The 16,014-nt window shown below is 38.3% G+C and overlaps 1 protein-coding gene across 1 annotated transcript in view; it reads left to right on the forward strand.

Annotated features, from left to right (window-relative positions):
* Positions 1-12,675, forward strand: part of CFAP91 (cilia and flagella associated protein 91) — a 97,945-nt gene extending 85,270 nt beyond the window's left edge. Inside the window, exon 18 of the mRNA XM_052643896.1 lies at positions 12,543-12,675. The gene's annotated coding sequence lies outside the window, so the exon portion shown is untranslated. The remainder of the gene's footprint in view (positions 1-12,542) is intronic.
* Positions 12,676-16,014: the final 3,339 nt, after the last annotated feature.

Here is a 16,014-nt window from a genome sequence, read left to right on the forward strand (position 1 = left end):
ATATAGATCAATGGAACTAGATAAAAAGCCCAGAAATAAACCTGCACGTGTGGTCAGTTAATCTACAGCAAAAGAGGCAAGAACATACGGTAGAGAAAAAGCAGTCTCTTCATTAAGTGGTGCTTACTGAATTGGATAGCTACATGTAAAAAATGAAATTAGAGTATTCTTTAACACTATACACAAAAGTAAATTCAGAATACACTAAAGACCTAAATGTAAGGTCAGATACTATAAAACTCAGAGGAAAACACAGGCAGAATACTCGGACATAAATCACAGCAATAACTTTTTCAGTCCATCTCGAAGAGTAATGGAAATAAAAACAAAAATGGATAAACGGGAAATTAAAGGCTTTTGCACAGCAAAGGAAACCATAAACAAAACAAAAAGACAACCCACAGAATGGGAGAAAATATTTGCAAGCACTGTGACCAAAAAGGGGTAAGTTTCCAAAATTTATAACCAGCTCATGAAGCTCAATATAAAAAAAACTCAAACAATCAAAAAATAAATTATGCTTATCAGTGAGGAACGGTGGTGGGGGAGGGATAAATTGGGAGTTTGAGATTGACATACACACACACACACACACTGCTGTATTAAAATAGGTAACCAATGAAGACCTATTGTATAGCACAGGGAATCTGCTCAGTACTCATAAAAACCTACGTGGGAAAAGAATCTGAGAAAGAATAGATACACAGGTATGTATAACTCAGTCACTTTGCTGTACACCTGAAATGTACACAACATTGTTAAGCAACTATACTCCAATATAAAATAAATTTAAATAGTAAATCAGCCTTAATGTTAGAGCAGTCACTATTTCTACATGCAAATTTAATAAGATTAATAATTATTCTCATAATAGGTGGCTGAAAAGCTGAGCAGTACTTCCATGAGCTTTATAAGACCAGAGGACAAAAACTGGAGTCAAGGTTGAGACCCTGGTGAACATCCTCTGTTTAGGCTGGGACTCCACAAGGCCGTGCCCTAGTAGAAAGTGTCCATTAGAAGTAACCATCCTTGAATAGACTACAGTTTAGCTTCTAATCACCTGAATGATCCCCAAAACCCTCAGTTGCACAAAATGAATTTAAAAGATCCTTGATTCGTGTTGCCTCAAAGAAATTATCAGAAACAAAACTTAAATTCTCCTTGGAGAAAGTTGGCATCATCCTAGACCTGAATTTATTTTCAGAATTTTTCATGAATAATTTCCAAGCAAGGATATACAGGTACATGAAGGATATACAGGTACATGACAACTTGAACAAGTAGCAGAAAGCACAGATAATAGAAACAAACCTAAAGGGATCTAAAATTGGAATTACTAGACACAGACTTTAGAATAACTGTGCTTACTGCTATACACTTCTAGCCTCCAGAACTGTGAGAAAATACATTTTTGTTGTTTAAATCACCCAGTGCATGGTATTTCGTTATGGCAGTCCGAGCCAAGACAGATTTTGGTACCAAAAGTGAAGCTGCTGTAATAATACCTAAATCTGTGGAAGCAACTTGAGAACTGGATAATGTGTAGAGATGGGAAGATTTTTGAGGTGCATGCTGAGAATATGGATGTTAAGGGCAGTTCTGGCGAGGTCTTAGATGGAAATGTGGAATGTGTTACTAGAAACTGGAGGAAGGGCAATCCATGTTATAAAGTGGCAAAGAACTTGGCTGAACTGTGTTCTAGTGTTTTGTGGAAGATAGAACTTCTAAGCAATGAAACTTGATATTTAGCTGAGAAAATGTCTATGCAAAGTGTTGAAGGAGCAACTTGGTTCCTTCTGACTGCTTTTATGGTAAAATATGAAAGGAGAGAGATAAACTGGAGAAGGAATGGTTAAGCAAAAAACAAGGATTTGTAGATTTGGAAAATTCTCAGCCTAGCCATATTTCAAAAAGTGAGAAAGTCCATTCTGAGAAAGAATTCTAAGGGTATAGCTGAGCAGCTATCTAATAAGGAGTCTATGGAATTGGAAGAGCAGGAACACTGCTGGTTTGAAATGAAGGAATGGATATGCTGTGAAATGAAGGAAGGCTGTCAGACTTGTCCGGTTTGACAGGATTATACAGTAGAGCCATTATGCTGCAAATGTGCACCATTATTTAAGAAGAGAGAAAACTAATGCTGAAGGCGATTCAGAGCTTGTCAACCAGTGTTCCAGTTTCCACAGGTCAGATGGCCTCTGCTCAGAACTGAAGGACAGGACTGCCTATGGCGCCCTACCTGGATCTCCAAAGTGGCCATGAAGATGGGGTACACCAGAGCTGGAGGGGCGGGCCACTCCGAGAGCCATAGAGAAATGCTGCCATCCCAGTGGACCTAGTAGGCAGGACATTGCACCAAAGGGAATTAAGCTCAAGCTTCAAGATCCAATAGAATTTGTCTAGCTAAACCTTGGTCTTGCTTGGGACCCATTAGTCCTTTCTTCCTTCTGATTTCTCCCTTTTGGAATGGGACTATCTTTCCTATGCCTGTCCCACCACTGTATTTTGGAAGTGCATAATGTATCTGGTTCACAGCTGGAGAGGAATATTGCCTCTGGAAGATCATACCTTTGAGTCTCCCCCATTTCTGATTTAGATGACAATTTGGATTTGAGACCTTAGAATTGGTGCCTGAATGAGTTAAGACTCTGGGGGCTGTTGAGGTGGAACGAATGTATCCTGCATGTGAGAAGAACATGATTTTGGGAGGCTTTGGTGGAATGCAATACAGTGAACTGTGTCCTCCCCAAATTCGTACGTTGAAGCCCTAACCTCCTATATGATGTCATTTGGAAATGAGGACTGTGAGATAGAATTAGATGGGACACAGCAAGAAGGCAGCCATCTACAAGCCATGAAGAGAGTTCTCCCCAGAAACTGATCATGCTGGCACCTGATCTTGGACTTCAGCCCTCCAGAACTGTGAGAAAATAAATTTCTAATAACTAAAACAATCTTGAGAAGAATAAAGCTGGAGGTATAATTCACCCTGATTTCAAACTATACTACAGGGCTACAGTAATCAAAACTGTATAGTACTGGCATGAAAACAGACAAATAGATCAATGGGAAAGAACAGAGAGCCCGTAAATCTACACTTATATAGGCAATTAATCTACACAAAAGAGGCAAGAATATACAATGGGGAAAATGCAGCTTTTTCAATAAACGGTATTGGGGAAACAAGACAGCTACACGGAAAAGAAACTGGACTGCTTCCTCACACCATGCACAAAAATAAATATAAGACCTGAAACCATAAAACTTCTAGAAGAAAACATAAGCAGGATGCTCTTTGACACTGACCTTCATATTATATACATATAAAGAGAGAGAGAGGTGCAAGGGAACCAAAGCAAAAATAAATAGGATCACATCAAATTAAAAATCTTTCCATCAGTTAAAGAAATGATCAACAAAATGAAAAGGCCACATACTGAATGGGCGAAGACATTTGCAAATTTATGCATATTTGCCAGACGTTTGCAAGTTTATAAATACATATATTTACATATTTATAAGGGGTTAATATCCAATACATATGAAGAACTCACATAACTTCAGAAAAAATAACAGAGGATCTGAGTAGACTTTCCAAAAAAGACACACAGATGGCCAATACGCATATGAAAAGATCCTCAACATCAATAATCAATAATCAGAGAAATGCAAATCAAAACCACAGTGAGATATCATTCCATATCTCACGTTTGTCAGAATGGCTGTTATAAAAAAGACCACAAATAACAAGTGTTGGAGAGGTAGTAGAGAAAAGAGAATTTCGTGCACTGTCAGCAAAAATGTGAATTGGTACAGCCACTATGGAAAACGGTATGGAGATTCCTCAAAAAATTAAAAATAGACCACTGTATGATCCAGCAATTCCATTGCTGGTATTTATCCAAAGAAAATGAAAACAATAATTAGGAAAGGTATGTGTACCCCTATTTTCATAGCAGCATTATTTACAATTGTTAAGATGTAAAAGTAACATAAATACCCATTAGTAGATGAATGGATAAAGACGTGGTAAATATACACAGTGGAATATTACTCAGAAGAAAGAAGGAAACTTTGCCATTTGTGACAACATGGATGGAACCAGAGACTATTATGCTAAGTGAAATAAATCAGACAGAGAAAGACAAATACTGTCTGATTTCACTTACATGTGAGATCTAAAAAACAAAAGGAAACAGAAAATATAACCATACAGAAACAGTGTCGTAGCTATAGAGACAAACAGGTGGTTGCCATGGTTTCCAGAAGGGAAGGGGTGGGTGGGAGAGAGAAATAGGTGAGGGAGATAAGAGGTACAAACTTCTAGCTGCAAAGTAAATGAGTCACGGGCATGAAATATACAGTTTGGAGAATATAGTCAATAATTATGGTATATCTTTGCATGGTGACAGATCATAACCGGACTTATCATGCTGATCATTTTGACATGTATAGAAAAATTGAATCACTTTGTTATGTAACTGGAACTAACATAATTTTGTAGGTCAAGTATACTTTAAAAACAAACTCAGAAAAAGAGATCAGATTTGTGGTTACCAGAGGTGTTAGGAGGAAAAGGGGAAATCGGACAAATGCAATCAAAAGGTATAAACTTTCAGTTATAAGATAAATAAGTACCAGGGATGAAATAAACATGATAAATATAGTCAACATTGCTGTTTGTTACATGTGAAAAATTTTAAGAGAGTAAATACTAAGGGTTCTCATTTAAAAAAGAAAAGAAAATATGTTTCTGCTATTTAAGCTGCCTAGTCTAAGGTATTTTGTTCTGGCATCCTGAGCTAAGGCACTTAGTATGTTCAAAGAAATGAAAGTCAATATTGAGATTTTTAAGAGAAAAAGAAATGACTTAAAAAAACAATATATAGCAGATTTTGAAGAAAGTAGGAATTCTAGAATTTAAAAATATAGCAGTCAACATGAGAAACTCAAATAGCAGGATATATACAGCTGAAGGAAAACTAGCAAAGTAGATCAGAATAATTTATGTAGAAAGAATCAGAGAGCCAGAGTTGGAAACGACAGAAGAGGATAGAGTAGGATGACTTAATCCTTAGGAAGGGACAGAAGAGAAGTAGGCATGGGCTAATTCAAGAGCGTTGACTTCTAACAGAAGATATGTGTTGGGAAATTATATAAAATATGAATTTTCTGAAACTGATAAAAGTCAATGTTTAGAAGGCTTCTCAACCCTGAGTAGACAAAAAGAAATCTATATCTATATACATTTTTAAATGACTACTGAAAAGAAATCTTAAGTGTTAAGAAAGAAAAGATGAATTACCTTCAGAAGAGTAAAAATTAGGCTGACAGTTAACTTCTCACCAGAAACAAAAACAGAACATAATGGAATGATATATTCAGTGTGCTTAAATAGTGTTAATAAAGTAGAATTCTATACCTTGCAAAAATACTCTTTGAGAATGACAGTAAAAAGACATTTTCATATAAATGAAACAAAATTTGTCACTATGACATGTTCTTTAAGCAAAAGGAAAATTGGAAGGCTGGAGATAAATGAAGGATTAACATATGGATAAGTAGGTATTGACTGCATATAACAACAAGAAGAAGAAACAGCAACAATGGCAGCAACTCAGTTATACAACAAGAGCAGTATGTAAGTTAGAAAGGGCATAGATGGATTAAATTGTCCTAAGCCACTTGCTTTCTCTAGGAGGATAAAAGTATCATCTAATATTATGACTGATAACTCAAGGAAACATTTTGTATCCTTTAGGGTAACTCCTAAAGGATACTGAAAACATTTAAACCAATAGAAGAAAATGGAATAAACAGAAAACATTGAATACAAAAGGAGGGCAGAAAGGACAGGAAGAAGGAAACAGAACCAATAGAAAGCACTGAATAAAATGATAGGTGTTTATCACTGATTTGTCATTAATTACACTAAATGTCAATGGACTAAATGCTCAAAATCAGAATTTGTCGGACTGAATTAAAAAAAACTCAATCGTATACCTAAAATTTTATGAGACATATATAAAGTCTAAATAGAATGGTTTCAAAAAGAGTAAAAGATACCATGAAAACATCATCCACAAGAAAGCTGATGTAACTATATTAATAACAAGGTTTTAAGCCAGAAAGCACTTATTAGAGCAAAAGAGGGACACTTCAGGTTTAATTCACGGGGAAGGCAAAGTGATTCACAATTTTAATATATCTAGTAATATGGCCTTTTTGGAGGAGGCCAAACTACAGGTTGCTTGGAGGGATTGGGGAACAGGAGGAGAAGGGGACGACAGAGGATGAGATGGTTGGATGGCATCACCGACTCAATGGACATGAGTTTGAATAAACTCTGGGAATTGGTGATGGACAAGGAGGCCTGATATGCTGGGATTCATGGGGTCACAAAGAGTCCAACAGGACTGAGCGACTGAACTGAAACTACAGGGAGGGAACACAGTCCCACCCATAGCAGAAAACTGGATTAAAGGTTTACTGAGCATGGCCTTGCCCACTAGAGCAAGACAGAAAAGGCAGAGGAACCAGAGATCAAATTGCCAACATCCGCTGGATCATGGGAAAAGCAAGAGAGTTCCAGAAAAACATCTCTTTCTGCTTTATTGACTATGCCAAAGCCTTTGACTGTGTGGATCACAATAAACTGTGGAAAATTCTGAAAGAGATGGGAATACCAGACCACCTGACCTGCCTCTTGAGAAATCTGTATGCAGGTCAGGAAGCAACAATTAGAACTGGACATGGAACAACAGACTGGTTCCAAATAGGAAAAGGAGGACGTCAAGGCTGTATATTGTCACCCTGCTTATTTAACTTCTATGCAGAGTACATCATGAGAAATGCTGCACTGGAAGAAATACAAGCTGGAATCAAGATTGCCGGGAGAAATATCAATAACCTCAGATATGCAGATGACACCACCCTTGTGGCAGAAAGTGAAGAGGAACTAAAAAGCCTCTTGATGAAAATGAAAGAGGAGAGCGAAAAAGTTGGCTTAAAGCTCAACATTCAGAAAACGAAGATCATGGCATCCAGTCCCATCACCTCATGGGAAATAGATGGGGAAACAGTGGAAACAGTGTCAGACTTTATTTTTGGGGGCTCCAAAATCACTGCAGATGGTGACTGCAGCCATGAAATTAAAAGACACTTAGACTCCTTGGAAGAAAAGTTATGACCAACCTAGACAGCATATTCAAAAGCAGAGACATTACTTTGCCAACTAAGGTCCGTCTAGTCAAGGCTATGGTTTTTCCTGTGGTCATGTATGGATGTGAGAGTTGGACTGTGAAGAAGGCTGAGTGCCGAAGAATTGATGCTTTTGAACTGTGGTGTTGGAGAAGACTCTTGAGAGTCCCTTGGACTGCAAGGAGATGCAACCAGTCTATTCTGAAGGAGATCAGCCCTGGGTGTTCTTTGGAAGGAATGATGCTGAAGCTGAAGCTCCAGTACTTTGGCCACCTCATGCGAAGAGTTGACTCATTGGAAAAGACTCTGATGCTGGGAGGGATTGGGGGCAGGAGGAGAAGGGGACGACCGAGGATGAGATGGCTGGATGGCATCATGGACTCGATGGACATGAGTCTGAGTGAACTCTGGGAGATGGTGATGGTAGGGAGGCCTGGCGTGCTGCGATTCATGGGATCACAAAGAGTCGGACACGACTGAGTGACTGAACTGAACTGAACAGACCCTCCCATCAGGAAGCTTCTGTCAGCTTCTTATCCTCATCCATCAGAGGGCAGACAGAATGAAAACCACAATCACAGAAAACTAACCAAACTAATCACATGGACCACAGCCTTGTCTAACTCAATAAAACTATTAAGCTATGCTGTGTAGGGCCACCCAAGACAGATGGGCCATGGTGGAGAGTTCTGACAAAATGTGGTCCACTGGAGAAGGGAATGGCAGACCATTTCAGCATTCTTGCCCTGAGAACCCCATGAACAGTATGAAAAGGCAAAAAGATAGGACACTGAAAGATGAGCTCCCCAGGTCTGTAGGTGCTCAATATGCTACTGGAGAAGAGCCAAGAAATAGCTCCAGAAGGAATGAAGAGGCTGAGCCAAAGCAGAAACAGCGCCCAGCTGTGGATGTGCCTGGTGGTGAAAGTAAAGTCCAATGCTGTAAAGAACAATACTGCGTAGGAACCCAGAATGTTAGGTCCATGAATCAAGGAAAATTGAAAGCGATCAAACAAGAGATGGCAAAAGTAAACATCAGCATTTTAGGAATCAGTAAGTTAAAATGGACAGGACTGTGAGGATTTAATTCAAATGACCGTTATATCTACTACTGTGGGCAAGAATCCCTTAAAAGAAATGGAGTAGCCCTCATAGTCAACAAGAGTCCAAAATGCAATACTTGGGTGTAATCGCGAAAAACAACAGATTTCTCTCTGTTCATTTCCAGGGCAAACCATTCAGTATCACAGTAATCCAAGTATGCCCCAACCAGTAATGCTGAAGAAGCTGAAGTTGAATGGTTCTATGAAGACCTAAAAAAAAAAATGTTGGAGAGGATGTGGAGAACTTAGAAAGCATATTAAAAAGCAGAGACATCACTTTGCCAACAAAGGTCCGTCTAGTCAAAGCTATGGTTTTTCTAGTAGTCATGTATGGATGTGAGAGTTGGACCATAAAGAAGGCTGTGTGCCAAAGAATTAATGCTTTTAAGTGTGGTGTTGGAGAAGACTCTTGAGAGTCCCTTGGACTGCAAGGAGATCAAACCAGTCAATCCTAAAAGAAATCAACCTTGAATATTCATTGGAAGGACTGATGCTCAAGTTGAAGCTCTAATACTTGGGCCACCTGATGCAAAGAGCTGACTCACTGGAAAAGACCCTGATGCTGGGAAAGATTGAAGGTGGGAGGAGAAGGGGACAACAGGACGAGATGATTCAGTGGTATCACCGACTCAATGGACATGAGTTTGAGCAGGCTCCAGGAGATGATGAAGGACAGGAAAGCATGGTGTGCTACAGTGCACTGGGTCGCAAAGAGTCAGACATGACTGAATGACTGAATAACAACATGATTCTAGGAAATGTTAATCTGTATCAAGGACTGATATACTGAGCAAAGGGAAAAAAACATTTAAAAATGGAAGATTTGAGATACATAGTTAAGAAACTTAAATGGGCATTTTAGAATAATATACCCAACAACTCCAGAATGCATATAATTTTTAAGCACACATAGAACATTTGCAAAAACTGATTATATACTGTGTCATAAAACAAGTATCAACCATTTCAAAGAGTTGAAATCATGCCCGTGTGTCCTCTGATTTAAAAAAAAAAAAAAGCAATGAAACTAGAAATCAATGACAAGATAATTATAATATGTTTGGAAATTAAATGCAAATGTAAATAATCTGTTGAAAGGAAGTATCATAACAGAAACTAGAAAATATTTTGAGCTGAAAAATGACAAAAATGCATCCAGTTTGTGAATGCTGCTGATGTGATGCTTAGAAGGAAATTTGTAGGCTTAGAGGCATTTATTAGAACAGAAAAGATGAAAATAAGATTAAGTATCCTTTTTTAGAAGTTAGAAAAAGAAATTAGATGCAAAAAAAGTAAAAAGAAGGAAATTAACAGAAAACAGAAAATAGACATCTTCTGATGCTGGAAAGGATATAGTAGGTAGCTGCAACAATTAGAAAAAATAATTGATATATTGTAAATGTCATTTTTAAACAGGGAAGAGCTGTGGAAATAAAGGGGACTCAAAGAACTAAAGGATAGACAGGAAAGAGTTCTTCTAAGTGATCTACGATCACTGGCCATTTTTTCCCCCTCGGGGCATTGGAAACCTCTAGGCACAAGACTTCACTAGGGGAAACAGAAACCAGCAAGGCTTTTAGAGTCTATGGTGGGGGCTGGGGGATATGGATTGGAATCTAGAGGAGCCCCAAATGTAAGGCCAATTTCCCCCCAGAGCTTTAGGGTTTTGGTAGACAACTCTTTTACTAATGGAAAAATGTTTGAAGCTATCATGTGTTATTTACCTAGCTGTGTTAATGTGATCCTCACTCAGTCTTGAGGATTTAATCATTGTTGAATCCATGTTCCATGATTTTTTCTTTTGTCAGAAATAGTGGAATATCTTAAATTGCCCTATGACTCTGATGTTCAATGGCTTAGCAATAGTAACACTGTAGTGTGATTTTTTTTGAACTCAAAACAAGATTGAGATTTTTCTAAGTAAGTAAGCCACCCTCAACCACTATCATGGAATACTGAGTGACTTGGGAATCAGCTTTTGCTACAGACTTGGTAATATTTTTTTAATGAATCCAACCTAAAATTACAAAGTAACACAGAGCTTATATGCAGAATTTATACTATGGTAAAGTCATTTCAGTGGCAACTAACAGTGTCTGAATCACAAATAATGGTAAGCTACTTTATATACTTCCCCTGCTGCCAAAGCTAAAAAAATAAGGTCTCCATTCCCATGCGTATTTGCAGTGAATGTATTTTCTGAACTTAAACTATAATTCCAGGAACACTTTTTGGACCTTGAAACAAGTGCAAAGAAAATTTCCATATTCAAAGTTATTTAAGTGTGCAATGGAAGCATGTCCACCTAACCTTCAGTTGGAAGTGATTAATCTACATTGTAATGATGTGCTAAAAGGCATTAAATATCAAGAGAAGAAGTGATTGGAATTCTGTAGGTGCCTTCCAGGCAATAAATATGTACAATTAAAAGTATGTGCTTGGGGCTTCCCTGGTGGCTCAGTGATAAGGAATCTGCCTGCTGATGTAGGAGACGCGGGTTCGATCTCTGATCCAGGAAGATAAAGCCCATACACAATTATTGAGCCTGTGCTCTAGAGTCTGGGAGCCTTTGGCACAACTGTTTAAGCCCGCACGCTCTAGAGTCTGTTGTCCGCAACAAGAGAAGCCATGGCGATGAGAAACCCACACACCAAAAGTAGAGCAGCCCTTGCTCTCTGAAACTAGGGAAGAGCCCGCATGGCAGTGAAGACCCAGCACAGTCAAAAATAAACAAACAGTATTTCCTTTAAAAAAGCATATGTTTAGGGATTGAGATCAGTACTGCCAGCACCTATCTGTGAAAGATTTTTCTGAAATTGATTTACACGTTGTGTTGGTTTCAAGTATACAGCAAAAAGATTTGGTTTTAAAATTGTTTTCCATTATATGTTATTGCAAGCTACTGAATATAGTTCCCTGGCTGTACAGTAAATCCTTGTTTTTTTATACATGGTCGTGTGTGTCTATTAATCACACATTCCTAATTTATCCCTCCTTTGCCCCTTTTCCTCTTTGGTTAAGTTTCTTTCCTATGGCTGTGAGTCTGTTTCTGTTTTGTAAATAAGCTCATTTGTACTGTTTATTAGATTCCACATATAGGTGATACCATATATTTGTCTAAAAACCATTTTCAAAACTGAAATAGGGGAAAGTCTCATTGCCTATCACCATTAACAGATGATCATCTGCAGTCAGGTTTAATATGTGAATCCCAATTAATCAAAATGGTGTTCTCTACATAAGAGTTTCATTCTTTTCTTCAGGAGACGTGTATTGCAAAAAAAAAACCCCCAAAAACCTGTAGTCAGTTATTATTACTATCTTTTGAGTTTTATCAGTGAATTTGTTTTCTTGTTATTTTAGTACCTACATACTATGCGCACTTTTGTATTTCGGCCCATAAAGTCTAAAATATTTACCGTCAGGCCCTTTGAAGAAAAAGTCTGTTAATTCCTATTCTATAGCAGATAAAAAGAATGAAGAACTAAATGTAAACACATGGATGAATCTCAAAAATATAATAAGTATTGAAAAAAGTGAAATTAAGAAAAATCTACAGTATAAGACTATATCAAGGTCAAAATCAGCACTAAACTACTGTATTGCAGAATAGTGATTATTTTTAGAGGGTAAGGAGAGGGTTGTGATTGGGACTAAGTGGGAGCTTATGGGATTTCTTGACCTGGGTGATATCTACAGAGATTAGTCGTACACATTTATTCATTAAGTTGCACATTGATTTTTTTTATACTTTCCTTTATGTGTCATATTCTGTAGTTAAAAGTTAGAAGTATCTATGTGTATATACAAACATGTACACAGATGTCTTATGCCTGCATATACACAGAATAATCCTGGAAAGGTCAACAAGATCTTGGCAAGCAGCTATTGCTGGGCATGTAAACTGAGGACTGGAGGTCAGACTGAAGGGAAAGAGGCTTACCTTCGTCACATTTCTGTCCTTTTGTAGTCTCAATTTATTTTTTTTTTTACAATATGTATTAATTTTTCAGTTATAACCCAGTTAATATAAAGTGTTTTTAAGTGCTAGAATTTAGAAACTGAGACCCTGTGTGTTAGGAAATGTTTGGATCATGGGGCCCCAAAGCAACAGAACTGAGCTATGTCTAGACCCTGTAATTGTATCACAGTAATTTTTTGGATGTGTTGATCTGATAATGGTTGTTTCTAGAAAGATGACAAAATCATAAACATTTGTGTGTGTGTTTTTTTTTTACAGACTATGATCTTTTTAAAGAGAAGCTGTACAAATCACCGTCGTAGAGAATTCCAGTTGTCTGCCCTTCTTCCGAGATGTGCAGCTCTTAGGGCTTGTCAGTGTGTGATGCATGAGGAAACGGATTTCTTTTCTTTAAACTCCCAATGATTTAAAGTGGTTTTCAGTAATAATCAAATGAAGGAGGTTTATTCTCTCTAGTATTTCCTAGGTGCTCTACTTAAAGAGAAAATTTTCTCATGTCTCATTTCAACATTTTGTTCACTACAAAGATATACCGGCTTGTTGAGTCAAATATAAATCAGTAAAAAAAAAAAAAAATGTTACTGAATATTTCTTAAGTGGTTTTGGTTTGCTGTTCAGAGTGTATTGGCATTATCTGTTAAGGTTGAAAATATGCAATCCCCATGGCCCAGCATTTCACTGTCCAGTAAATGCAGAGTATGTGAGCTAACAGGTGTGACAAGACTGCCGTAGCAGTACTATTTATGCTGGCTCAGAACTGGAAATCCAAACATCTGGCTACAGAGAAACAGAAAAACAAGCCCTAGGATATCCATGCGATGTCACATCAAGTCACCATTGAGCTTTAGCTCTGAGAAGTATATTCATGAAACACCCATGGAGAGGGTGCTCCTGGAGAGCTATCTGCCCATCCCACATGCTGACAAGAGTCGGGGTTGGATGGAACTCTCCTCATTTAAAGATCAGAAAACAGGAAAAACAGGGACTTCCCTGGTGCTCCAGTGACTAAGACTCTGCATGCCCAGTGCAGGAGGCCTGGGGTTTGATCCCTGGTCGGGGAACTAGATCCCACATGCCACAAGTAAAGAGCCAGTGTGCCACAAGTAAAGCCGAATGGATGGATAAATATTTTAAAAAAGAAGAAAATAGGAAAAACAATAAAAAAACCCAAAGCATCAGCAAAAAAATCAACATGGGACTCAAGTAAAGAGCTTATAAAAGAAAGTGTATCTTATGTGAACACAGAATAAAAGCCTATCTTAGAAAATATCTTACTATGGAAATAAGAAAAGCTTCAGACTATCTGTTTAGTGTTTTTAATAGGATGCAAAAAGAAATGGCCCCTTAGAAAACTGAAGCAAGGATTAATAAGAACAGAGGTTAGCCCTGAATGACCAATCCTATAAGCAACTAGAATTCTTTTCTTTTCTTTTCTTTTTTAGAATTCTTATTATAAGTTTTTCTGAGCTGAAAAAAACGCTGATCATACAAACCTGAAAAGAGTTTTACCTTATCCAAGGAAAACTATGATTGGGGCAACATTTTTATATTTTTGTTTTGTTTGCCTTGAGGATCACTGATCAACAGAAAAGTAGTACAGTTAAGCGGCAATTTAAAAATGCTAACCTGGGGTCTTTCCTGGTAGTCCTGTGGCTAAGACTCCACACTCCCAATGCAGGGGGCCTGAGTTCAATTCCTGCTCAGGGAACTAGATCCCACATGCCAAAACTAAGAGGTTCACATGCCACAATGAAAGATTCCACATGTCGCAACTAAGACCTCGTGCAGCCCCCCCAAAAATGCTAACATTAACTAGGTAAAGGTCTTATTCACTTTTGAAATGAAAAATCAGGAAGACAAAATGAGAAGACATGAGTTGGATGATGGGAGAGAAGGTGGGAGGAAGACTGTGGTACAGCAGGGAACATGAGACTTTCGGTCAAGAGCCAGTTAGTAACTTTTTAGACTTTGCAGGGAAGATGGTCTCTGTTGCAACTACTCAACTCTGCCATTTTAGGACAGAAAGGGTAACAAATGAACATTGCTGTGTCCCAAAAATAAGCTTTTTATGCAAAAATTGGCAGGCCAGATTTGGTCCCTGAGCCATAGTTTGCCCATCCCTGCTATACTGCAGTGAACTGTAAAATCAATACCTACTTTAATAAAGGATTTAAAGCAGCTTATAATAAAGAACGTAAAATGAAACTTCAGTTCAGTTCAGTCGCTCAGTTGTGTCCAGCTCTTTGCGACCCCATGAATCACAGCACGCCAGGCCTCCCTGTCTATCACCATCTCCTGGAGCTCACTCAGACTCACGTCCATCGAGTCGGTGATGCCATCCAGCCATCTCATCCTCTGTCGTCCCCTTCTCCTCCTGCCCCCAATCCCTCCCAGCATCAGAGTCTTGTTCCAATGAGTCAAAGTACTGGAGTTTCAGCTTTAGCATCATTCCTTCCAAAGAAATCCCAGGGCTGGTCTCCTTCAGAATGGACTGGTTGGATCTCCTTGCAGTCCAAGGGACTCTCAAGAGTCTTCTCCAACACCACAGTTCAAAAGCATCTATTCTTCGGCACTCAGCTTTCTTCACAGTCCAACTCTCACATCCATACATGACCATTGGAAAAACCATAGCCTTGACTAGATGGACTTTGTTGGCAAAGTAATGTCTCTGCTTTTCAGCATGCTATCTAGGTTGGTCATAACTTTTCTTCCAAGGAGTAAGCATCTTTTAATTTCATGGCTGCAGTCACCATCTGCAGTGATTTTGGAGCCCCCCAAAATAAAGTCTGACACTGTTTCCACTGTTTCCCCATCTATTTGCCATGAAGTGATAGGACCAGATGCCATGATCTTCGTTTTCTGAATGTTGAGCTTTAAGCCAACTTTTCACTCTCCACTTTCACTTTCATCAAGAGGCTTTTTAGTTCCTCTTCACTTTCTGCCATAAGGGTGGTGTCATCTGCATATCTGAGGTTATTCATATTTCTCCCGGCAATCTTGATTCTAGCTTGTGTTTCTTCCAGCCCAGCGTTTCTCATGATGTACTCTGCATAGAAGTTAAATAAGCAGGGTGACAATATACAGCCTTGACCAAGTACTCCTTTTCCTATTTGGAACCAGTCTGTTGTTCCATGTCCAATTCTAACTGTTGCTTCCTAGCCTGCATACAGATTTCTCAAGAGGCAGGTCAGGTGGTCTGGTATTCCATCTCTTTCAGAATTAATTTACAACAGAATATTTGCTAAAAACTCTTTTTATCCTCATATTATCTTCTAAACTAAGCTTTGTGTTTAGACAAGGAAAAAACTATATAAGATATTACAAAATTATCATTAGCTAATTGAAATTTACTAAGAAAGGAAAGCTTTTTCCTGATACTGGCAACTCTGTTTTTAATAACTTGAGTCAAAACACCCCCACCTTAGTCTTTGCTTGTGATAAAATATCCTGAGTGATGAGCCAAACTTGTGTTTACAGCCCTGTGAGCGCGACAGCTGGAGCCATGAAGTGGGTTAGGGCCGCTACACTAGTACAGTCAGTAGTAATGTACAATCACAACAAACTAATTTCTGAGGTAGGAAATGGTTTTTGCATGGAAGCATAATTAGTTACAATGAATCCATGTGCTTTTTGACAAAGGCATTGACTCTCTTCAAAATGCTTAAAAATAGGCAAGGTGCAGTCCAAGGAAGAAGTTTGTAGTGTGACTAAAGGATCTTTTTGGGATGAG

Source organism: Budorcas taxicolor, chromosome 1, assembly GCF_023091745.1.
Source record: "Budorcas taxicolor isolate Tak-1 chromosome 1, Takin1.1, whole genome shotgun sequence".
In the NCBI taxonomy this organism is placed as follows: Eukaryota; Metazoa; Chordata; class Mammalia; order Artiodactyla; family Bovidae; genus Budorcas; species Budorcas taxicolor.